This window comes from Camelus bactrianus, chromosome 21 (assembly GCF_048773025.1).
Source record: "Camelus bactrianus isolate YW-2024 breed Bactrian camel chromosome 21, ASM4877302v1, whole genome shotgun sequence".
In the NCBI taxonomy this organism is placed as follows: Eukaryota; Metazoa; Chordata; class Mammalia; order Artiodactyla; family Camelidae; genus Camelus; species Camelus bactrianus.
The window spans coordinates 27,026,165-27,050,356 of NC_133559.1; the positions used below are offsets into that span (position 1 = coordinate 27,026,165).

At 47.7% G+C, this 24,192-nt stretch overlaps 1 protein-coding gene and 1 non-coding gene across 2 annotated transcripts in view; one reads left to right on the forward strand and one right to left on the reverse strand.

The window, feature by feature from the left end:
* The window catches only part of CACNA1E (calcium voltage-gated channel subunit alpha1 E), a 345,741-nt gene that overhangs the window by 161,985 nt on the left and 159,564 nt on the right, over window positions 1-24,192 (forward strand). The gene's annotated exons all lie outside the window — the stretch shown is intronic.
* Window positions 4,105-4,176, reverse strand: TRNAG-ACC (transfer RNA glycine (anticodon ACC)). Its single transcript has one exon. It is a non-coding gene; the product is annotated as a tRNA-Gly (tRNA).

The window sequence follows — 24,192 nt, forward strand, 5'->3', positions numbered from 1 at the left end:
GGGACTCGGCCCGTGAGGAGGTTTGTACCAGTCTGACATAATGAGAAAATAACAGCAAGTCAGTTTTTTTGTGACACTAAATTTATTCGACTTGAAATTGAATTTTAAAAGTTAATGTCTTTTCTTGGCAGAAGAAAAAGTTAACATCCCTCTTGCAAGCCCGTATTCTTTTGTGTTTGTTTTGTGAAAGTTCTCTGATCTGTGAAAGCTGGGGAGAAAAAAAACAAAACTATGGCAATACAGATTTTATCAACATAATAGGTTAACCTATTAATATAATTACATGGATATAAATAATCGTGCATGTACAATACTGCTGATCAGCAGCTTGGCACTTGAGTTTTCTTTTCTGTTCTGGTGACATTGAGCCATTTACGTTAATTTTAACAGGAATTAGTAGTTGCTCACATCACCAAAGAACGAGTATTTTAGAAAACCAGTTAGGCCAGGAATACCATAAGGAAGAGGTACTAATAAACATTGGGTTGTACTCGGAAGATCTGGGTTCGAGTTCAGGGTTTTTTTTTTTTCTTTCAAGCCCCTCCTCCCCCACAGCATAATCTTAGGCAAGTCACGTGACCTCAGAAAGACTCATTTGCCTCTTGTGTTCCATTGGAACACTTAGGTCCTATTATGGTTGTGAGAATTAAATAAGAATATATGTGTGAAAGTGCTTTGTGCACTGAGATAGGCTTTATAAATTTAAGGTATTATTAAAATAGTTTAAGGTTATGAACAGTGATGTTCGGAGGCTTTCTATTATTGAGTTTCACAATGCAGATTTTTCACATGTCATCTTTAACTGTGTTTTGACAAATATGGTCAGTGGGGTCCCGTAGAAGCAAGGCAGGATATACAAAATATTGTGAGGATTTTTCTCTTTCCTTTGTGCACAAAACATCATAATACCATGACCTTTTCCAACTGTTTCCTTGATGATGTAAAACAGAGCCACCACTCCCTGAATAATTTGTATAAAAACAGCAGATGAAGTGAAAAAGGAAGGGAATTTGGGAGTGTGAGTCCTTCCCTGGGGGAACCCTTGCCTTGATCTGAATGACTGGGGTGTGCCGCCATCCCCCTTGCTGGGGGGCTGCTGGTTACAGCTGTGCTGTTGAATCAGAGCGGCTGCTCTTCATGATTTAGAAGGAAAAGCAGGACCCAAAGGGAAGCAGGTGATACACACATATATATGTATATTCCTTTTTGTATTCTTTTTTATTATATGTATAATTGAACCACTATGCTGTACACCAGAAACTAACACAACATTGTAAACTGACTATACTTCGCTTAAAAAAAAAAAGGGGGGCAGCAGGCACGTGGACACACAGGTGATCACGGCACTCCCTCCTCACTGCCGGTCGTGATCACATTTGAGTTCTTGGCGGCGCACGTCCCCCAGACCCAGGTGGGGCTTGGGTTGCTGGCCATGCTGGTGCGTCTCTGTCTCAGCCTCCCTTTCTCCCAGAGTTTCCAATCGGGGCTCTCTCTCTTCACCCTCCTCACCTGCTCCAGATGGCAGATTTCTCTTCCTTAGTGGGTTGCCTCTGAGTGGCACGACACAGCCCCTCAGGGGAGCATGTCACCTGAGCAAGTTGGGAAGGAAGAGCAGAGAGGCCCCCAGGGCTAACTAAGTCCCAGGACCACGCTCCCCAAAGAGTGGGTGGCACTCCAGCCCCCTGGGACAACTGATTCCGTGGCCTCGTCCAGCCAGCCGTCTCGGTGTACCCTCGAGGACTCACTCTCCCCAGGAACACGAACCCTGCCTGTCATCCCGCGCTACTAGAAGCAGCCGTGACTATCAGCACGCCAAGCCTGGGGAAGGTTACCTCCCAGAGTAAATTGCCCATCGTTAGTCTGTGTGCGAGTGTGTGACAGTGAGAGGGAGGGCGCGTGCCTCTCTTTTGTACCCGAGTTATTTATTGCATTTGTCTTGACAATTTCCACGTTGAGCTAAACAGGCTGCAAAGTAAGTTATTTAAGCTCGATCTCGGGTGTCTTCAGCAAGTGGGGAAGTGGGCGGCGAGAGGGAGAAAGATGGGAGATTGGGTCAGGGAGATTCAGAGAGAGGGGCCAAGAGAAGCACGCTGTGGCTTTGTCCCTCGGTTCAGCTGGGTACAGCCTGGGTGTGCTGCGGCTGGTCTCCCAGGAGCCCCTCTGCTGGAGGGTCTTAGAGGGCCTTCTCTGCTCAGGCATTTGAGAAGCAGCCTCCCCAAGTGAATGTATCTTGATTTACAGTTTATGAATGAAAAGACTAAGGCGTGGCCTGCAGATTGCCGGAAGTCTGCAGTGAGCTACCCCACCTGGAAAAGTCACTCCCCACCTCTTTGCCCACCTGACATGATCACATCCCTCCCTTATGTGCCCTGGCCTTGAGCAGCCTCACCGAGGCAAGACAGGTAAGGGAGAGTGTCCTGGGGTCATATTATAGTCGTTGAACCACATGAGGATTTCAGGGGTCTCGTCTGCACAGAGCAGTGTCCCTCCCCCCATCACGTGCTCCTGTGTGTGCGTGTTAAGGCCCCGGCCCCCTGCTGGCCTGGGGCGCTCTTTGTCATTTCAAGAGACTCTTGGTTGATCAAAATCACTCACAAGTTCTCTTTTGCACAGATTTGATAAAGGGTCTTTCCTGAGTACCAGAAGTACTGTACATAATTCATAACACGAAGCAAGATGAAGTAGAAAAAGCAAAAAAAGATAATAACTGGGGAATTAAAAGTTTTAAGCTTTGTTACAAGCCGGGAGAATGAGTCAGCAGCGCATATGCCTTGAGGGAGAGCTTTACACAGAGCTGATCTGGGGGGTCGGGGTCCGGAGGTTCAAAAACGGAGGAAGAAGGATGTCCCAGAGCCAGAAGTAGGGAACGTGGAGGAGATGGGGTGAGGGGCAGGGAGGAAAGGGGCAGATCGTGAGTGGGGGTGAGTTCCAGCCCTGGCCTGCCTCTCTCCCTCGCCTCGCAGGAAGGGAATATCCTGGGGCCTTGATCATCTCCCCATCTCTCATTTCTCTCCTGGTTTAATTAAATTCCCGTTCTAATTTGGAAGAGCTTGCATATTCTTTCCTGCAGTGACAACTGATCTCTTTTATGAGACCCACCCTGGCCCCCAGGAGCTGCGACCTCGGTGGGGACTTGGAGCCTCTGTGGCTTTTGCAGTCACTGCCAGTGCAGTGGTGGGCAGAGGCCGGCCTGCGGGGAGGAGGGGTTACCTTGCTGTGGTCAGTCATCCTCTTTCCCACGGCTTCAGTCTGCCACCTCCCCTTAAACCACCCGAGTGAAGCCCCTCCCATCCGTGTGTCCTGAGGTCTTTCTCCTTGTGATAGCTCTCCTTTCGAAGTACAAAACTTTTTTCCTGATCTTGTTGGAATCCCTTTGGGTATTCGGTAATGCTGAAAAGAGACATGAAAGACAAGAAACACATGGGTCATCATACTAGGTACTGTGTACCGTACACCTGATGTGTGCCAGGCACTGGACTGGGCCCTTTCCTTGTATGACTTCTAATTCTTACAGTAGCCTTGACGTTGACTCTGATCAGTCCTCATTTTACAACTGAGGCATAGAGAGGTTAAGTGACCTGGCCAGGGTGCTTCAGCTATTCAGACAGAAAGTCCTGATTGGAACCTAATGATCCCTAACTAGAAAGCCCAGGGTCTTTCCACTACTCTCAGCTGCCAACACTTAGAGCAGATTAAGAGAGGAGATGGTGGATGATGGGGCGATTCAGTTCAGCTTAATTTACACAACAAACTGAAGATGGCCTTCTGACTGCCAGGACCTGTGCTTGGTGCCTGTGCTTGGTGTTAGGCAATAGAAGATATTTTGTGTCTGCGTTTGAGGAGAGGAGAGAAACTTGTGTTCGCTGGATGCCGTGATAAAGTGGTGTAACCCTTTCAGCATTGTGTCCTGAGTGCCGTGGGGGCTTGCAGACGCTGTCTCAAGAAGACTTCATAGAGAAACCTCACACTGGCTTGCTGGGCACAGTAATTGGTGGGTATAAGGAACAGCAGGGGGCTGGAGCAACCCAGGAGGGCATGGAGGGGGGAGGGATCAGAGAGCCAGTCTGGGCCAGACCACACTGGGCCTTGTATTTTTTTTTTAAATGTTGGTACTGAGGATTGAACCCAGGACCTCGTGCTTGGTAAGCACGTGCTCTACCACTCAGCTATACTCACCGCTCATTGGATTTTATTTCACATTTGATGGGCAGTCTTTGAAGCATTTTGAGCAGATGGTGATATGATTTGATATATTGCAGGATCACTCTGGCTGCAGTGTGGAGAACTGGCCGTGGTGGGCAAGGTGGAGGGCCTAGAAGATGACGGTGGTGAAGTCTGGGATGGCCATGCTGGCGGTGACGAGGAGTGGTCAAATTAGGGTGTATTTTGAAGAGAGAGCTGGTAGGACTTGCTTGATGGATGGAAGGCGGGGTGAGAAAGGTAGGCAGGGTCCAGTGATGGCTCCTCAGCTGCATTCATGTGTTAACAATGGTACCATTCCCCGAGAGAGGGAGGCTTAGAGAAGGGGGAGGTTCGCTGACCAGGGCCAGGAGTTCACTTGCAGAGTGTGTTAAATAGGAGATGACTACTGGAAGCATATTAGGTATCCAAGTGCATGGTGTCATGATGAGTGAGTAGCTGGGTATCTAAGCCTGGAGCTCAGAGGAGAGGGCAGGGCAGGAGATCACATTTGAGAAGCATCAACGTACTCATGATTTTAGTTCTGGGATTGGTTGGCTGGTGGCCCACAGGGAGAAGGTATAGAGAGAGGAGAGGGCTGAGCTCCGGGAGGAGCTACCACTCAGTGCGTGTTAACCCAGCAGTGGGCCTGTTTCTAAGGTCCTGGGAACTTCAGGGCTTTCTCTTGGAGCTATTTCTTTTGGAATGTAGCCCAAATTTAGTATTATTACTTCTCCTAGGAAGTTACCAGGATAATAGTATGTCTAGAGACAGTTTACTGATTAGGGCAGAGTCTCCTTTGCCATAGGGAAGGCAGATAGGATTCCCACCGCCAGCCGGTGAGCTGGTTGAGGGCAGACACCGTTTCACGTGTGGGCAAAGCTCTTCAGTCCAAGTCTGTTCTGGTTTGGTTCATTGTCCTTTTGCCTGCTCCTCTTCTCCTATGAAAACTACACCATCCCTCAAGATGAAATTGCTTATGAAGCTTGATTTTTATTTCCATAACTGTACTCCTTTTCATTCAGTAAACGTTTGTTGAGGACCTACTACGTGCTGGACAGTGTGCTAAGTGCCAGTTTTCAGACACAGCGCTCCCCTCACAATTCCTCTGTTGCTCTCAGAGGCATCCGCTCTCTCCGAACTGGTCTCCACTTGTTGACATTCATTACATTTCTCACCCGGACATTGTTATTCAACCCTGTTCCATCATGTATTATTAGATACGGAGCTACCCAGTCTCAGAACCATTCCTCTCTTTTTGTCTCATACCCCACGTTTAATCCATCAATTATTCCTGTCGGCTCTGCCATCCGTATTTCTCCGGATTCTGACTACCAGTCCTGACCTGCAGCGCAACACCCTGGCCCGAGTCACAGCATCTCTTAACCTGAGCTACTGCAGTGTCTCCCCGAGTGCCTCCTTGCCCCACTTCTGTCTGTCCTCGTGCCCCTGGCACATGCAAATCAGAGCATGTCTCTCCTGCGGGGAACCCTCCAGCGGCGGCTCCTCCCTCACTGAGTGAGAGCCGAAGCTCTCGCAGGGGAGCCAGGGGACCCTGCACGACCTGCACCCCTTGCCCCGCTTCTGCCCCTCTCCACCTCCCGCATCACTCATCTCCAGCCACCACAGTCTTGTTTCAGACGCATTGGGCGGGTTCCTGCTGGGAGCCCGAGGTTGGGCTGTCTTGCTGGAATGCCCTTCCGCAGTGGTCAGAGCAGGCTCACTCTTTCCCCTCCTCAGGTCTCTACTCAGTGAGTCTTTTCGCCGCCACCCTATTTAAAGTTGAATTTTCCCTCCCCAGTACTCTCTACCTGCTTCCTGCTTTCTTCTCTCCTGAGAACTTAACCTATTACCGCAGCGAATGTTTTGCCTGTCTGTGTGTCCGGAGGCTAACTCATCCCGCTGCAGTAAGCCTCATGAAGGCGGGAGTTTTGTCTCGCTCACTGCCTTGGGCAGCTGCCGCTGAGATCAATTCCTGGCACAAGGTCGATTTTTAGTAAATATTTGCTGAATGAATGAACAACAGAATATGAGTTCATGGGGGAGGGGGCGTGGTCAGTGCGCTCTGTTAGTTGCTGTTACTCCCTGGCCATTGCGCCAGATCCTCTGGTGGCCGGTGGCGGGCATCTGTGAGATGGTCGGCTACCGTCAGGGACCTAACCTGTGCTCTCACGACATCATTCCCAAGCGAGAAGCCAGCTGGCTGCCATGGGCTTGAGCCAGGTGACCTTAGTATTGTTAGCACTGACCCTCCAGGTTTTTTGGGATTAGATGAATCCACAGAGGGGCTCACTGAGGTCATATTTACAAAAGTAAGTCATTCATTTGAGGGTTCATGAGGTCCATTTTTCTACATGAAGAAAACTGGGGGGTCTCCGGCAGGGAGGTGGGGAGGAGATCGGAATTCCCAAGGGAGTCATCGTGACGCCTCTGCTCAGACACCACCAGGTAGAGTTTGAATCTGTGAATAAAGTGGAGGAAAGTGAACTTTAAAGCCAGGAAGGAAAACCTGCTGGCGTTAAGAATTGGGAGACATCCTGTTTACATCCTTGGGGATATCTAGCGTTGTGGATGGACCGGGGTGAGGCATCACAGCAAACACTTCTGTAGCATATGCTACATGCCATGAACTGTTCTGTGCACTTTGTTGATGTAAATTCACTTGATTTTCTCAACAACTTTTAGATAGGACCATTCCACCCCCGTTTTACAGTTGAGAAGACCAAGGCGGTCTGTTCCCAGAGTCTGCGCCCTTAACCATCGTGCCACAACTGTCTCAAAATAAGTGTGGCTCAAGGGCCCTTTAGGAGAACAGAGGGGTGGTTTAATGTGCTTCCATGTTATGTTTTGATTTGTGATATTGTTGTAGGGAGTAGCCGTGTGTGAGAACTGACATGTTTATGAGGCATGCCTGTGCAAAGACTGTAATTAGTATTTCCAAGAGAGAACAGGGTTATTCCCCCACTGCGCCTAGCTGGAGACATGGCTCATGACACATTTTTTTTCCTTCTGAATTTTCATGAGAGAGAATGCTAAAGTAGGGCTGTCCTTTTGATGAAAGTCCTGGAGGGTATAGGACACTTCAAGACTGGTCAGATGCTATTAAGCATTTTTCACCTTTGATCCTCTGTACTAAGGAATCCTTAATGACCCAGGAAGGATTCTGTAGTGATCAGAGGAGCCAGTTTCTTGTCCTCTCCTGTTTCAGCCTCTGCCCTCCCGCCTTCCTATCCCGATGATGTGTGTGTTGACTCACCCTCAAGTGGCCAGGCCGAGGGGGTCAGGTTTGAAGCAGCCCACCTGTGGACCTTGAGGGCGGTTCAGGCGGCAAGTGATGGTAGAAAACCAGCAACCGTTGGTGGAAGTGGAGCCTGGGGAGTGCCTTCTGCCCCACCCCCCTCTGCACTGTGCCCTGCCCTGTGGGTGACAGAGCCGGACGATTCGTCTTAGTCTAGAAGCATTGGCTTATTTTAGAAGCTGGGCTTGTGTTTGCTGGGCTCATCCTGATTTGAAAGGCAGGCCCTTGTGATTCCCAGAATGGTTCCCAGATGTCCAGACTTCAAGTCCCGTTGCCTTCTGGGGCCTGAGCAGGTGCGGAGTTCCACCTTGACCCTGTCTCAGACTGGGGCCCCATCTGCCACCAGAGTGTGGGCCTTTGGGGACCCTGCCCCACCTCAGTTGGCTTTTCTTTTCGGGGAGTAATCAGGACCCTCAGTCCCCACTACCACCTTCCAGACATCTGCGTTCAGCATGTCCCACCTGCCTTCCAAGGCAAGCTTGAGAGAATGCCTTTCATGGAGCAGGCAGCCATGGGATCATCTGGGAAGAGGAGCCAAGGTTGCCGACCCTTTCCTCGGGATGACACTGGGAAGGAGGGGCACGGACTGGTTGGGCCTGGGCCACGGACGCAGTATCCCCACCATGACCAGTAGCTTCTCTCTGCGCCGCACCAGGCCTCACACTCACACAATTGGGCTCCTAGTGCCACTTTCTACTGACAAGGGTGAGGCTGCTGCCAAGTCGCTGGAGATGAAATTGGGTCGCCTGTCGTGATTCCTGGGGGACGAGGTGGAGCTGTGCTCACTACACGCCTTGCCCTGCTTTAACCTCCAGCTGGATCTGATCCCGTATCCCGGCCGGAGGGAGGCGAGGAGGCCTCCCCGGGCCGCTCTGATCTCCTCGGCATCGGGACCTGGTCCCGGTTGCCTCCCTTAACCTAGCACGGGCTTCCTTAATGGAGGTCAGGGTGAATGTTTTATCTTTTCCTATATCCAATTTGTAGAGCAAGGTGATGACAGTGACCCCGAAGCCCTCCCGGTGTGGGAGAGATGAGAAGGGCCCTATTCGTCATTCTGAGCGTGGAGGTTGGAGCGGGCAGTTATTTGTCTTCTCTCCAAAAGCCGTGCTGTCTCGTCGAGATCTTGTCTGAGGATGGAAGTCAGGAGGGCTGTCCAGAGATTCAGCGAGCGAGGGAGGAAAGGGGGAGAAGAAGACATCACTTGGAGTGCTTCGACATCCGTGCATTTAACTTAGGAAGCAATTGAGGGGGAAACAGAGAGAAACTTGAACAAGCAGGAAGAACGCTGGGGTGGGGAAGGAGGAGGCAGATCAGGGACAAAAGGAAGGAGAAGGCAGCATGGAGAGGCAGTGAGAGGCAGACGTGGGGGAGGGAGCTCGGAACAGGGGCAGGAGGCGGTGGGGGGCTGGGAGTGGGGGGTGCACACTGGCTTCCGGAAGCTGGCACCACTTTTTCCGGAAGCCAGAGCAGTGCCCCACGCAGCACTCAAACCTCAAGCCAAATCACACGCAAGAAAAGAAACCTTTTTTTATTGTGTTTTCTTTTCTTTATGTCTTAGAAACAGGAATAACAATCAAGGAAGAAACACAGGGGCCAAAAGAGACAGGGAATAAAAAACATCTGTCATGGAGGTATGAAAATTTCATCGACACCCCATGTTCTTAGCGGTTCGGGGTGAAGCACAGATCTTATTGGGTAGGCAGCTATTTCTGTCACCTCCCAGGGGCCCTCAGAGCAGCACCCGCCAGTGCCCGGAGTCTGGAAGATGCCATCTGGGACTCCATCGTCCTGGCCTCTGTTGTGGGCAGAAGAGATGGTGATCTTGGGACGCTTCCTGCACAGGGAGGTTTCAGGCTTCACCTGCTAGGTGTCTATGCATGTGGAGATTTTAGCACAGACTTTTCTCCTGAGGTGCTGGATATAAACTCAGTGTCACTTGAGCGTTCAGAGCCTTCGGCGTGTGGACATGGACCAGTGTGTCCTAGTTTATAGGCTGCTCCTTCCCTTCCTCCTGAAACTCATGGCTTTAGGGCCATGACATTATCCTGTTTCCTTCCTTCTTTTGGTGGCTCCGTCTCCTTTGGGCCCTCATTTCTCCTCACATACTCTTTCCCTGGGGGATCTTGTTGAAAGTCCCTTGACTGTACGCTGATGACTTGAATTTATATTTCTAGCCCACAACTCTCTCCTGAGCTCGAGGCATGTATATCTAATTACCTACTGCTAGCACCATCCCTAAATCCCTCAGATGCACAAGCCTTAAACGGAAAACTTGACCCCCCCCCACCGCCACTGTCCTTTTTCTCCTGGCTCCCTCATCCCAGTGTAAGAGCCCCCCCCCCACCTATTTAGTGGCACAAGCAAAAGCCTCCTGTCTCCCGTGTTTCTGCCCACTCCTTCACATTCTGTTTCTCATCAAACCCAAGTCCTACGAGTGCTACTCTCGGAATCCATCACAGCCCCCAGGTGTCCATCTCCACTACGACCTCTCTGATCCAGCTGCCGTCTCCTTTCCCCCATCACTGCTGTCGCCTCCTGACTGTCTTCCCACTTTTCTCTCTTGTGCCTCTTCAGTCCATTCTCACTCTGCAGCCGGAATGATTTTTGAACAATGCATGCCCCTCGTGTCACTTCCCTTTCCAAACCCTTTATTCGGTTCCTATTGTTCTTGAAATACAGACAAAAATCTTTAACATGATCTGCAAGGCACATGGCCCCTGTGAGCCTTTTCAGCCTCACTGTACTCTTGTACACTGTACTCTTGCCTTTTGTACTGTGGCCACGCTGGCCTTTGTTAGAATCACACAGCCCCCAGCTGCACCAACCTCAGGGCCTTTGCACATGCTGTTCCGTACACAGTGGAATTTCTTCCCTCAGAGCCCCTTCCCTTTCTGGTCAACTCCTGCTCGTCCTTTAGATCCCATTTGGAAGGACATACTCTCAGAAAAATGTTCCCTCGGCATGACCCTACACAGTCACCTCTCACCAGAAATCTCACTCATGACTCTTTTCTGTTTTTGGAGCACTCACCACCATTGTGCTATTCTAGTCATTTTGTAATATTTTAAGTCATGCCATTCCTCCTCCTAAGTGTAAGCCCCGTCTGTCCTGTGCACTGTGGTGCCTCCAGGAGATAGCACCTGCCTCACCCATTGTAGAGGCTGAACAAAATGAACGAATCTGACTTGAACACCTGAGCACCTCTGTGTCTGGGGCTTTGATTCAAGCACAGTGGGGGGGTGGGGCAGGATGTTCAGAAGAGTGTTACAGAGAGTCCTTGGCCTTGAGGACCCTTCCTACCTGGCCCTGTCTGTTTTGTGTTATCAGCTTGTGCACATATGCATTTTCCAAACAAAGTTTGTGTACTCCTCCAGGACTGTGTCTTACACTTTGTGGACACACATTCAATGGGTTTTATTTTCTTGGATGTTGGATATGCATAGATACTTCCCAGCCTCTGTCTTCCCAGATGCATCTCCCTGTATCCCTTCCCTACTGGCCTGTATCCCTGGGCTCCCAGGGCATCCTGTGGTCCAAACCGCCTCCTTTAAGACAACCTAACAGCTGCGTGTTCTCCGCCATGTCTCTTATTCTCTAGAAGCTTCAGCTCTCTGCAAAATGCGAATGAGATTATTAATGGTAATAATACCTTGTCTATCTTTCAGGGTTGTTGTGAGGAAAAGATGAGTTCATTTATGTCAAATACTTTGCAGATCAGCTCCAAAAGAGTGTTGGAATTAAGTAAGGGTGTTGGGGAGTGACGAGAGATGAGCCATCACTCTTAACTGCAGTGGAAAGGAAAGTTTCTTGGAGGGGGTGGGATTGCGAATGAGGCTGGAAATATGGTGTTTCCGGCAGGATCCTGACGGGGAACAGAAGGCACCTTCAGCTGGGGTTGGAAGAGGATTTAATGAAAGGCGTGTTTAAGAGAGCTGGCCAGAGCCAGCAAGTGACATTCAGATCCCAGGGACAGCTCCAGTGGGACATTATTTCCACCGCGGGGTCCAGAGGAGCAAGACGAGGACTGGGGGTGATCAGAGCCCAGTGAGAGCTGGGAGCAGGGAGGAGGGACCTGTTCCAGTCAGAGTGGCCGCACCAAAGCCCGAGGGTGTTGGGAAAGCCTTTCCTGCAACTCTCTCCTGCTGCTGGTGCCTCCTGTGAGAAGTGAGAGGGCCAGGGAGCCAGACGACGAGCCTTGAAGGGTTACCCTCCCGGGGCAAAGAGAAGGGCCAGGAACAGATGGGGAGAGGCAGGCAAAGGGGGAATAACTAACACCAGTGGGTATAATTTAGGAAGATGGGAGCAAAGAGCAGTGAGAATGTCCAGGTGAGGACGATGCTGTAAGAAAAAAGCAGAAAGGCTGGAAAATATTTACAGATCAGCTGAAGAAATCAACGGGTAGTAAGACTTGAGAAGTAGGTAAAGTCGACGAAACCACTGCTGACTGTTAGGCTTCGGAGGTTGGGTTTTATCCTGCCAACAAGGGAGGTGAGAGAAGCTGTTTCAGCAGAGAAGATCCATTATGAAAACTGCGTTTGGAGAAATGTTTTAGGCAGAGGTATGTGGGTGGAGGGAAGCCAGGAGGACTGGAAGGCTGCTGTAATGGGACCTGCTGCGAGGGGACAGGGACCTGGACTGAATGACAGCCAAGCAAGAGTGGAAGGAGCTGGGTGAACACGAGGGCCATTGGGAACGGATGGGACCTGGATGTGGAGGTTGTCAGGGATGCCCACAGGAGACCCAGGGGCACAGAGAGGCCCCCAGTCCTGCCATTTCTGGGTGGGGACCCTTTGCTCACCCCTCTACCTCTCTCCCCTCTGTCTGGTCCCAGGCCAGGGGTCTTTGTTTCCAGGGCTCAGGGCACCTCTGTGACAGATGCCTGCTTTCTTATTTCTGGAGGCCTCTTCTGCATCCTGATCCCTGACTGTGCATTCTTACTGTAGGACTCAGGAAGGATGGACTGGGGGTCCTGAGTCTGTGGGATAGGGCGGTGGGGTCTCCTGACTGTGTTTCAACCCTTGGCCGCAGCTTGGACCAGGCAGGCGGCTTTAGACTCAGAGGATACAGTCATAGGTGGAAGTGAGCCCCCAGGGTCTGCAAACTAGGGAAGAAAAATGAAGAGAGGCCACTTGTCTTCCCTGGCCTTTTCCTCAGCACCTGAATGCATGCTTTCCCCAGCAGGGCCACCTCCTGCCCATCTGTCCGGTGCCATTTCTTTATTGTGATGCCAACTCTTATTTAACATCTGCTAAGCGTAAAAGATGAATCAGTGCCACGTGGATACAAAGTGAAGTGCTGGCAGTGCCCCCTGGGCTTAGGCCTGAAATAAGACAAACAAGAAAAGAGAGCGTAGTCCCGGGAGAGGAGGGCCCGGGGGGGAGAATGGCAGCGGGGCTGGCTTGCTGTCTGGCCCCCTCTTCTGTTCTCCTTCCCTTTAAAACCTCTTATTTGAGAGATGTTTGTGTTTTGTTTGTTTGTTTCTGTATTTGGGTTGGTGGGTTTGGTCCATGGTAGGAGGAGAGAGGCAAGCTGTTTGGAAAGGATGGATTTGGTGGGGGGATGCTAGACAGAAAACAGCCGGGTGACGGGAAGGCGTGAGGAATAATCACCCCGAGTGTGGCAGGACAGAAACAGGACGAGGAGAACAGAGTGGGCAGGTTAATGGGGCACCCCGGATTCAGGGCAGCAGGAGGCGCTCCAGGGCAGGGTGGGGAGTCAGTGAGCACTCTGCCTGGGTGCTGGTGTGCAAGTTACAAGAAAATTGCTAATGAGCCAATACAAATCATGATGATCATTTATTCATCATGTCATTAAGCGCTGTATTTAGCTCCTTTATGCATAATGTTATTTAATTCTCAAAACAGTTCTTTGACATGGAACTACTGTTTGCTTCAGTTCATAAATGACAAGGCTGAGTGCGAGGAGCTTGCCTAGGGGCACACAGCTGGCAAGTGGTACAGGTGGATCTCAGGCTCGCGGGGGCAAAACCAGGAGTGTCGAAGGATTGTTCCACCTGGACGTGGGTCCATAGCAAGAACTCTGAACTGGATGGATGGAGTTAGGGAGGAGTTGCCAGGACCAGGCACATCTCCACCCTTGCCCCATCCCCTCCTGTGTGCCGGGAACTGGCCCAGCGATGTCCACACAAGTGTTCATTAGATAGATGATCAAGAAAGGCTGGGAAAAGCCTCATCACTTTGGTGTGTAGAAAGCATCTTCCTGACCTGGAGTAGATCCTCTTTCTCTAAAAGCCGTGATGGTTTGTTCCCCGTGTTGTACAAGAAAAGGGGGAAACCTTTTGCCTCCAGCACCACAGCGAGGTTCTGTGGCCTGAGCAGACTTCCTGAAGGCCAGTCTTCTTACAGCCCCTGCACATAAGTACCAGTTGGCCACCTTTTCCAGCCATTTGTTCTACCCTTATCCCAAACCACAGACCAGTAACCTAAGTGTATAAGGTTGAGAAGAAGTCTCCTTCCAAACATGTCTTTGGGTCATTGGGCGATCTGCAGGATGTTTATGAGGGCTCGTTGGGAGATACCCAAGAGTGTATCTTTCTCTACAGTACTTCTCTACCTTGTCTGTTCTGGAAAAGACAGCCAGCCTCAGAGTACAATATTGTGCCTCTTTGCTTTTGATGGGCCAGATATTCTAAATCATTCTTTGCAACAGAGCAAAAAGCTCTGATACTCAAGTATGCTTTCTCATACTTGAATCACTGAAAGAGCTGGTTGCAGGCCTGATGAACCTTATCACCTTAAGTCTTGCTTGCAGCATTGCATACTCACTCGGGTGCATTATGTCAACACTTATGTTCTGAGGCTCAGAAAAGCCCTACTCCCCCAGTGGGGTGCTCCCTAGCCTCAGTGGGGCACCCCGGCCCATTCCAGGGCGGCCCTTCCATGGCCAGCTCTGCCCCGTGCACAGCGGTGTGCCGCTTTGCTCTGATGTAAATGAAAACAATGGAAAATGGCTGTTCTTCTTTGAACCCTTACAATAGGCTAGGCGCTGCGCTGAGGGCTTGAAATCCATTATTTCGACTCTTACAACAACCGTGCAATGGAACATCATTACCGTTTTTTTAGATGAGGGAACTGAAACTTTGAGAGGCTGGTAGTTTACCAAAGTCACACAGTGAGTAGGCGTGTCTGACGATTCTTGGTCCATGGCTTTTAGCCTCTATCCAGGAATGAAAGACCTGCCTCCTGCTGCACAGTAGCTCCTCTGGGGCATCGTTCACATGCTGATGCTTTTCCATCATCATGCGCACAGAACTGGACCTTGGGAAAGTGGGGAGGTGTGTCTTCTAGCTGCCAGCCGTCCTTTCCTTCTCCGTAGGAACCTTTTGTAAAACCCCCCACCCCCATCACCACAATCAACACACTTTTGTCTCTCAGTGTCTCCCCATCACATTCTCTTCCCCGTTCATTCTTCATTCCATCAGCTGATGTTTACTGCGTGCCTTCCAGGTACCAGGCACTATCGTGGGCGCTGCTCTAAGGAAAAGTGCTGATTTTAGTTACTTACACTTTGGATTGATTTCAAGTCAGTGCTTTCTCTTGGAAAACAGTTCACGCTAAGGACTTACCTCTAATCAGAAAACAGAAGATCTTGTTAGTTATCAGCAGGCAAACAGTGAGGTGTCTGGGCAGGTGCATCCCTGCTGTCAAGCCAGACAGTTGCCTTTTTTCCTCAAGGATAAGAGAGACTTGAGGTACACAGAGATGAGTCCACACATGATTTGGATCCACCTCCTCCAGCTCCAGAGGCTCTGCCTCCCTTGATGATCTGGGGATTCAAAAGAGGCAGGGTGTCTTCTCACATGGAAACCAACCCCCAGCCCCTGGCTGCATCCCTGTGTTGGCGGCTGGAAGGAATCAGCGGCGTCACGTTTACTGTCAGAGTTACTCTAATGTGTTAAAAGCCGTAACATTGAAAGACCCTGTGGTTAGCCGGGTTTTTATTGGGCAGTTGGCTTACATTATAATTCTGAAGTGAGGACCACTCTGATCTGGTCATTCTAGTAAGCAACCAGCTCTCTCTGATTAACTTTGGTTGCGGACAAATTCTTCCCTTATTGTTTACAGAAGGTAAAATGAGGTATCTAAAAACACCCAAATGAGACTAGCATCCCTGTGGCCCTTAGAGGCCACCTGTGGAAACAAGGGGAAGAAGAACCCTGGAGGAAAGCATAGGTAGGACCCATCCCAACATCTGTAGAGGGAAAGGCGCTCTGCCCAAGGGCTGAACTTCTGGGTCTGTCTCAGGCTTCTGCTCTCTTGGAGGGGAGTGGCTCATGCCCCTGACCTTTCATGTGACCCACTGTCCTTGCTCTGAGAAACACTTCGGTTACAAATTGACTTCACAGGTAGCTTGCTTGTAGGAGGGTGATAGGTTAACCTGAGCGTATGTGGCTCCCGGTTCTTGCATGGTTTGTTTGTCTGTCTGTCTGTCTGTCTATCATTGGCAAGCTTAGTGAGTCTGTCCCACAAAACAAATTAATTCCTGGGGCTGATGAATCAGGGTTGTTTGTGGTTTGTGGGCAAGCCATGCCCAGGGCCAGACTCTGGAGTGTGTGGAGTTTACTCAGGGAAGTGTGTCGCTGGAGGCCTCCTAGAAGGCTGTCTAACCCCAAGGCCATATCCTTGGCACTGTCTCTTTCCCAGTTTGATGCCACCAGCCTCTGGGCCTTCTTCAGTCGCAGTCAGTTTGGACCCGGCTGTGGAGGGCAGCCTCGCACACAGGTCACATTTACAACTGTTCCTTCCTGCATGGCCATCACAATCTACAGGGCCAAGCAAGATACCTCCTCGTTCACTTTTTGAGTGCACAGAAAACTGCCCAGTTGACCGAGGAACTTTTCCAATCTCAAGGTCATAAAGATACGCTCCTGTTTAATTTTCTGGACATTTTATTGGTTTATTTTCCACATTTAGTTTTCAGTCCACCCAGAATTGATTTTATATATGTTGTGAGTGGGAGTTAAGATTCCTATCTGTCCACATGGACATCCAATCGGCCTATTTATTGAAAACACTGTCCTTTATTACTCTTGTCACCTTTATCATAAATCAAGTGACCATGTATGTATAAGTCTGTTTCTGGACTCTGTTCTGTTCCATTGTGTCTCTCTGTCTTTGCTCTAAATACCAGGTTCTTAATAATTGTAGCTTTATAAGAAGTTTTTGTATGTGGTAATATAATTCCTCCAGGTTTGTTCTCCTTTTTCAGTTTTATCTTAGCTGTTTTTTTTTTCTCATAGCATGTTCGTGTATACTCTAGAATTAACTTGTCAATCAATTTTCGTTAAAAAAATTCTTTCTGGGATTTTGACCGCAACTACATTGAATCTGTAGATTATTGGGAAGAATTGGTATCTTTACAATAGCACTATCTTTACAATACTTTACAATATCTTTACATAGTACGTATTATATCTACTCTAATTTTTCTCAGTAATGTTTTCTAGTATGTTGTGTCGAGGGCTAATGCATCTTTTATTAAACAATGTTTTTAATGTTTTGTTTGTAATTGGTATTATTTTTAAAGTTTGTCTTCTAATGTTTTGTTGCTAGTGTATCAGCATACAAATGAATTTTGTTTATTGAACTTTTATCCAGCTATCTTGCTAAATTCACTTATTTATTTTAATAGTATATCTGAAGATCCTTTTGGATTTTCTACATACATACCCATGCCATCTGCAAATAATGGTAGTTCTATTTCTTCCTTTCTCAGCCTTGTATTTTTTATTTTTCTTTCTTGTCTTACTGTAGTGGCTAGGACCTCTGGTACAAACTAAATAGAAACGATGAGAATGGATGTTCCTCTCTTGGTCACAGTCTCAGTGGAAAAGCTTTCAATATTCCTCATTAAACAAGATGATTGCTCTATGTTTTTCATATATACCATTTTTCAGGCCAAGAAAGTTCTGTTCCAAAATTGCTTAAGTTTTGTTTTTGTTTTATCATGAACAGAGGTTAAACTTCCTTAAATTCATTTTCTCTATTTTTTGCACCAATCGCATGATTTTTCTCCTATATATTTTTTAATACAGTGAATTACACTGATTTTCCAGTGTTCAACTTTCAGCCCTAGACTAACACCAGTTTTGTTATGCTATGCTTTTTTTTTTTTTTAAATATCCCTGGGTTTGATTTGCTATATTCTGGTGCAGGGTTTTATTATCTATTTTCATAATAGAAGTTAGCCTGTAATTTTCTTTTTCTTGAAATGTCCTACTTAGGTTTTGATACCAAGGTTAGGCTTCCCTCATGAAACAAATGATGTTCTCTCTCTTTTTCTGTTTTTGGGAGAATTTCTGATATTGAAGAATTGTAATTATTTCCTTCCTTAAAATTCATCCATGAAGCCATTTGGTCCTTGCAGGATTTTATTTTTTTCCTTTTTTAAGTTTTATTTTGGCTTTATCCAAATTACAACTTTGTTTGTTTAGTGGTGGAAAATCAATCAATGCAATTCACTATAATAAGAGAATAAAGGAGAAAAATTGTTACCAATGCAAACATAACTAATATGAAAAAGAAATTTAGTAAAGTTGAAGTTTTGGGGTTTTTAGTGATTTTTTAAAATTACAGACTTAATTTCTTGGCTAGACATTAGACTATTAGCTTTCCTATTTATTCTTGTGTCAGTTGTTTTTAAGTTGTGTTTTTAAAATAATTTATCCACTGCATTTTATTTTCTAAATTTAGTTGCATTAAGTTGTTAACTGTACATTTTATCTTATTTGATGTTCGTAGGGTCTGTAGTGATGTCCTCTTTTTGTTTCTTCATTCCTGATATTGGTAATCTCTGCCTTCTGTCTTTTATTTGCTTATTTTTTGATCAGTTTTTCTAGAGGCTTTATCAGTTTTATTAGTCTTCTGAAAGAACCATTTCTTGGTTTTGTTTTCTGTATTGCAAACTTATTTTTCTGTCAATTTCTGTTCTTTGTTATTTTCTTCTCATTTTGGGAGGGGATTAATATGCTATTCTGTTTCAGCCTTTCTCTGCATCTTTGTATCTAAGGTGTATTTTTAATAAGCAGTTTTTGTCTTTTAATTAATGTCTTTAGTGTCTGTTTTATTCACCATGGTAAATTGTACCGGACGGGTACCTGGCATATTCTAAGCGTTCCACCAGAAAATGTTGAATGAATGAGTAAATGAGCACCCGGCTCTTTGTCAAGAGCAGGAGATTGGTTCAGAAACAGTCAGGGATCTGAGTTTGTCCAGCCACAAGTGATTTAGTACAACTCCTTGGGCACCTTGTTCTCTGTTTAGTTTCCTCTGGTTTAGCGAGCTTTTCTGCTTATCTGTTTCGTGCCTGTTCCCCGATCAAGGACTTCTGCTTCTCTTCTCCTCCCGCTCCATCACTAACAATTAAAGCAGTGAGAGGTGCCGCGGGCTTAAGTATATAGTGTGTTCTTTGCCAGCATTCCCGACGGTCCCTCCTTTTCAGTGTTCTCCCGAGGAAAGATTGCCTCCCACACTGCTCTCCAGTACAAAAGAACCCAAATGACTCTGGGTATTTTAAGGGGCACAACGTTGTGACAGTGACAGAGTGATGTGGTATTAGCACAGTGAGTCTGTTGGAAGTGCCATTAAGGGCTTTTTATGTCATCGAGGTGGCTGCTGCTTTGTCTACATTCAGCTGGGTGAGTCCCAGAGCTGAGGGAGTTTATTTTCAGTGTCGGAAGAAAAGCTTCTTGGATCTGTGTGGTAGCTCCCTTTTTTTTTTTTTTTTTTTTTTTTTAGAGACTCCAAAATTAGTATGGCTTTTCCCCACTTCCTTGGTCCAGAGGCTCAAAGCTGCAGACAGGACAGTGAGTCCTTGCATGGCATTTAATTGGCCTACAATGGTGTTTTGAATGTAAGAAATCAATCAACAATGAATTGGCTGGGTGTCTGTATTTATATGGATATGTGAGACAGGGGACAGTGTGAACCAGAGAGAAACATTCTTGCAAAGAGTAGGAAGATGCCTTAGAAGGGATGACAGTGGTGTGACAAATAAGGTTCATAGCAGTAGAAGGGACATCAGAAAATCACCTGGTTGAGTCTTCTGTCCTTGGGCAGGTGAAGCATCCTCATCTAAATTTTATAGACAACACAGTTGATATTCAGAGATATTTCATTACTTGGGTAAGATGTTAAAATCTCACTGCAAGATTATAAATTTCAAAGACTATATTTGCTTTGATCTCTCTTATATCCCCATCACCTAGTTCAGTACCTAACACATGGTAGGTGCTCAATAAATGTTCACTGAATGAGCACCAGATACATAGCTGCTGCTCATAAAAATTCCTTCAACGTTACTCTTTAAGATGTACTTCAGATTATCTGTTTAATCTGGTCTTAATGTACTGACTTCAAGATTATCCACTTTTTTGATTCAGAGATACACAGTAGTAATAGGTAAAATAAGTGGCTTTCTGTTAAGTAAATTAGATTTATTAAATGATGCAACACATTTTTATTGAGCATCTATTACATACCAGCCACTGGTTTAGGTAATAGGAAGATAGCAGGGAGAAAAGCATTCCAAATCCCTGCCTTCGTGGAACTCATATTCTAAAAAATTTTAAAAGCAAAATAAATAAATAAGCAATATTAGTAATGTTACTATTAAGTAATACATAGTGTGATAAATGGGATACAGTCGGGGGGGCGGGCATGGGCAGTTTTGGTCGGAGGGCCTGGTGGGGTCATTTTATGTAGGATCATTAGGAAAAGCCTCAGAGAGGAGTTGACTTTTGAATAAAGACCTGAAGAAAGCTAGGGCTTAAGACACATGGGTATCTGGGGGAACAGGCATTCTGAGAAGGGACAGTATGCGTGAAAGCCGTGAGATTGAGGAGGAGCTAAGAGGACAGTGTGGGCGGAGCTTACCAACAGGAGCGCGATTGGGGAGATGAGGTCAGACCTGGGAGCCAGGTCCTGGAGGGTCCTTGTGGAGCCTGACGAGGCTTTGACTTTGGCGTGGGGTGAACTAGGAAGCCTTTGGAGAGCTTTGAAGAAGGCAGTGCTGTGATCCAGCTTACGTTTTACAGGGTCACCCTGGCTGCTGTGCTGAGAATAGACTGAAAGAGGCCATAATCCAAATGAGAGATGGTGGTGGCCTGGCCCAGGGGTGGTAGCAGTAGGCATGGAGAAGGAGTGAAATTCTGGACAGATTTTGAAGGAAGGGCTGATAGAGTCACTGATGGGCCAGAAGTTGGATGGAGAGACAGAGGGGATTGCTAAGGGTGATTGCAAGTTTTTTGGCCTGAGCAACCAGTAGAATGGTGTTACAATGACATAAAATGGGGAAACCTGTGTGAGAAACAGACTTGTGAGGGGGATGTCAGGAACTCAGTTTTAGACAGGGGGAGTTTGAGATGGCTGTTGGACCTCCCCAGAGGGTCTCGAATAGATGGCTGGACATGTGACTCTGGAGTACAGAGGAGAGGTTGGTGGCGAACATATATATTTCTGGGTTATGATCAGATGTAATAAAAAATTTATTATTATTTATTTTTTGTTTTATTTTTATTTATTCCTCTTTTGTATTTATTATGACATTATTTATTATTGGAGCATCTAGATGGCCATGGACATTTGATGAGAACAAAGCCGATACTGTGTGCTCATTAGTATATGGCCCAGAGAGGTTTTCTTATCTGGGGGGCCATCGATTCATTTCAGATCCACTAGCCCCAGTGAGCTGTGTTGCAGAAGGGCATGTTACCTCTGCAGGTGACGTGGTGGCAGAGGGGGATGGATCACATCAGCCAGCCTCACTCCTGGGAAAGCAGCCTCACGCGGTTGAGTCAGCCGTGTCACCGTCTTGCTGTGAAGGGAGCACATCCTGATTGCTGTGACAGATGTGCAGATCCCAGTCACCTGGCGAATGGCATCTCACCGAGCTGACACCCCTCATGTTGAGTCATGGGCTGATATGTGCAGTGGAATTCCTTTCTTGTTTTCCTGAGGCTTCATTCATCTCAGAGTGAGACTTTGAGGTAGAGTTGACAAGTGGGCCAGAGACAACGTGGGTCAGAGCCTGCTCAGGACTGGTCAGCAGCAGAGAGCCCGTGAATCTGAGGACAGCTGCTCCCGGCTTGTTGTCAGAAGGCATCCCCTTCCAAGGAGTCCCACGGGGACGGCACTACATTCATAGCAGTGTGGTGGGGACTGGGTGTGCAAAGACGTAGGAGACTTAGAGAGTTTCCTGAAGGGACTTACTATCTGGTGGACTAACTGGAAAGTTCAAATAAGAATGCAAGACAGAGGGCGCTAGAAGGCACGGGCATGGTGAAGGCAAGATGTGTCCTGAGGAATAGAGAGAGGAGAGACCCTTGGGTACCATGGAGTCAGGGGGCTCATTCTCACAGGAGACGGGTCTTGAGTTGGCCTTTGAGAAATGAGGGACTTCAGGGAGATGAGGTTTGAGCTGGCCATGGAGAAATGGAGGGACTTAAATAAACAAAAGAAAGGGGGGGGAAGCCTCCCCTTCGTGGTTGAGGTAGCACAAACACAACTTTCAGCGGTACCGTATATATCCTAATCGTGTGTGTCATCGTCGGCCTCAAGACAGACATTCCAGGAGGGAAAAAGAGCCTGGACAGAAACAAAAATCGATGCTCGTCAAACATCCATCTCCTTACTCAGTAGATGTTTACCGTGTGACATCAGGGAACAGGCCCCACTGACCACAGTGGAAGATTCACGTGGGAAAGTGGTGACAGATACGCGTGGTTGGTCCTACATTACGTGAGACTGTCAAGCCCAGGCGTTAGAACGGCGCCCTGTAGGCCGTCACTAGCTGACTAGAAGTTTGGGGATAAGAGACTGAATGTTTTAAAAATAGTGTTCTGGAAAGATATCTCGACAGCAGCGTGCAGACTGGCTTGGGTTGTGAGCTGACTGGTGGTGGGAAGTGAAGGGAGAGTATATAGGCCAGGAGAAGAGTTGAGAGTGTTACAACAGTGCAGTCGGGGTTGATGGAAAGACATGGAACCATTTCCAAGTGTGAACCACATGAGCCAGAGAGGTGCACGCAAGGTGCTTCCTGTGTCCCTGCTGCTCTAATACATGTAAAGGGGAGACAGGAGAAGAAACACTGAACATATGGCTCTCTCCCTCAACTGCTCAAAGTCTAACTGAAATAAAATGCATGTCCGCATTGCAAGTCAATCTGCCAATAAAAGAGGACAGAATTTAGCTAAGCAGAAAGAGCCATGGTAAGTAAATTTAACAGTTGTCCGCTCAGCTAGCGTTGGTGGGGCACTGTAATGGCTTAAAACGTGACCATGTGTTATCACACTTGATTTTCGCTCCAACCCTGTGAGATTGGTGTGCTCATTCCTAGCTGGTGGTCAGGAAACCAAGATGCCGAGAGGCTGAGTGGCCTCTCTGTCACCCCGCCCGGAGGTGGCAGGGCATGTCTCCAGCGCTTGGCGGCTGCTCCAGAGGTGCTTTCCTACTCCCATGTTGCCTTGTGCTGCGTCTTCTGTGTCTCCTTTGTGGCCACGGAAGGCCCTGTAGAAAGTGTAGGTAGGACTGTGTGTGTGAGGAGTGGAGGGGGACTTTCCACCACTAGCTAGCTCTGTTTTTCTCCCCTCCTGGCCTTTCTCCCGGATGAGTCAGATCAACAAGGGCTCCCCCACCTCTCCTTGGCACTGATCTGTCAGAGCCGCCTCAGGCCCATTTCTGTTCTCAGGTTGTGCTTGGTGAGATCCTCTGCTTCCTTCTCCTGAGAGTCTTTCTTCCACAATCACTTAGAACTCTTAGAAAGCCAGCCCTTGGCTTGGTGGAGGGCTGTTCTCTTTCAAGGAGTCAGGTTTCATTGTTGAACCTTCTCTGATTAAGGAAGCAACGTTCGGGTAGTTGGGAGGTCTATGTGTTTGCTAGGGAGCTTATGCCACAGGCTGGGCGGCTCAAACAACAGAAACCTATTTTCCCACAGTCCTGGTGGCTGAAAGTCCAAGGTCAGGGGGTCAGCAGCGTTGGTTTCTCCTGAGGCTTCCTCCTTGGCTTGCAGATAGGCCCCTTCTCACCGTGTCCTCACACAGACTGTCCCGTGTTTGTGCATCCCTGGTGTGCTTCGTGTGGCCGTATCTCCTCCTCTCGTGCGGACACCGGTCAGGTTTAATTAGGGCCAACCCTAATGGCCCCAGTTTTAGCATAATCACCACTTTATACCCTATCTCCAAACATAGCCACATTCTGAGGGGCTAGGAGTTAGGACTTCCACACGTGAATTTTGGGGGACACAGTGCAGCCCGTAACAGTGGGGAAGCTTTTACTCCACGTTTCATCCTTCTTTTGTCTCTAACCCCTCAACATCTTTTCTGGGAGCCCATTTGGGCTGTTTCCAGAGGATAGAATGGTGAGATCTGAAGTGGTTGCTTAAAAACCCTGTGTAATAAGTTCCTCCAGGACAGGGGTCACCCTTTATGTCACTTTTTCTGCAAGAGTTTAGCAGAGAGTAGGGTAGGTTCTCAAATGTTTGCTGGGTGATTACATGGTTAGGGGGCTTGTATGAAACACGGGTATTTCTTTGGGTCCATAAACTTAGAAATTTGTCTTTAACCAAATATAGTACTTAATAGACTTACGTAGATTTTTCAGATTATGAATTTTGAGACAACCAAATGGCAATAAAATACATTTTAAATTCAAACAATATAGATCTAATCTCATCTTTCTTAGATGTGTGACATAAAGCAA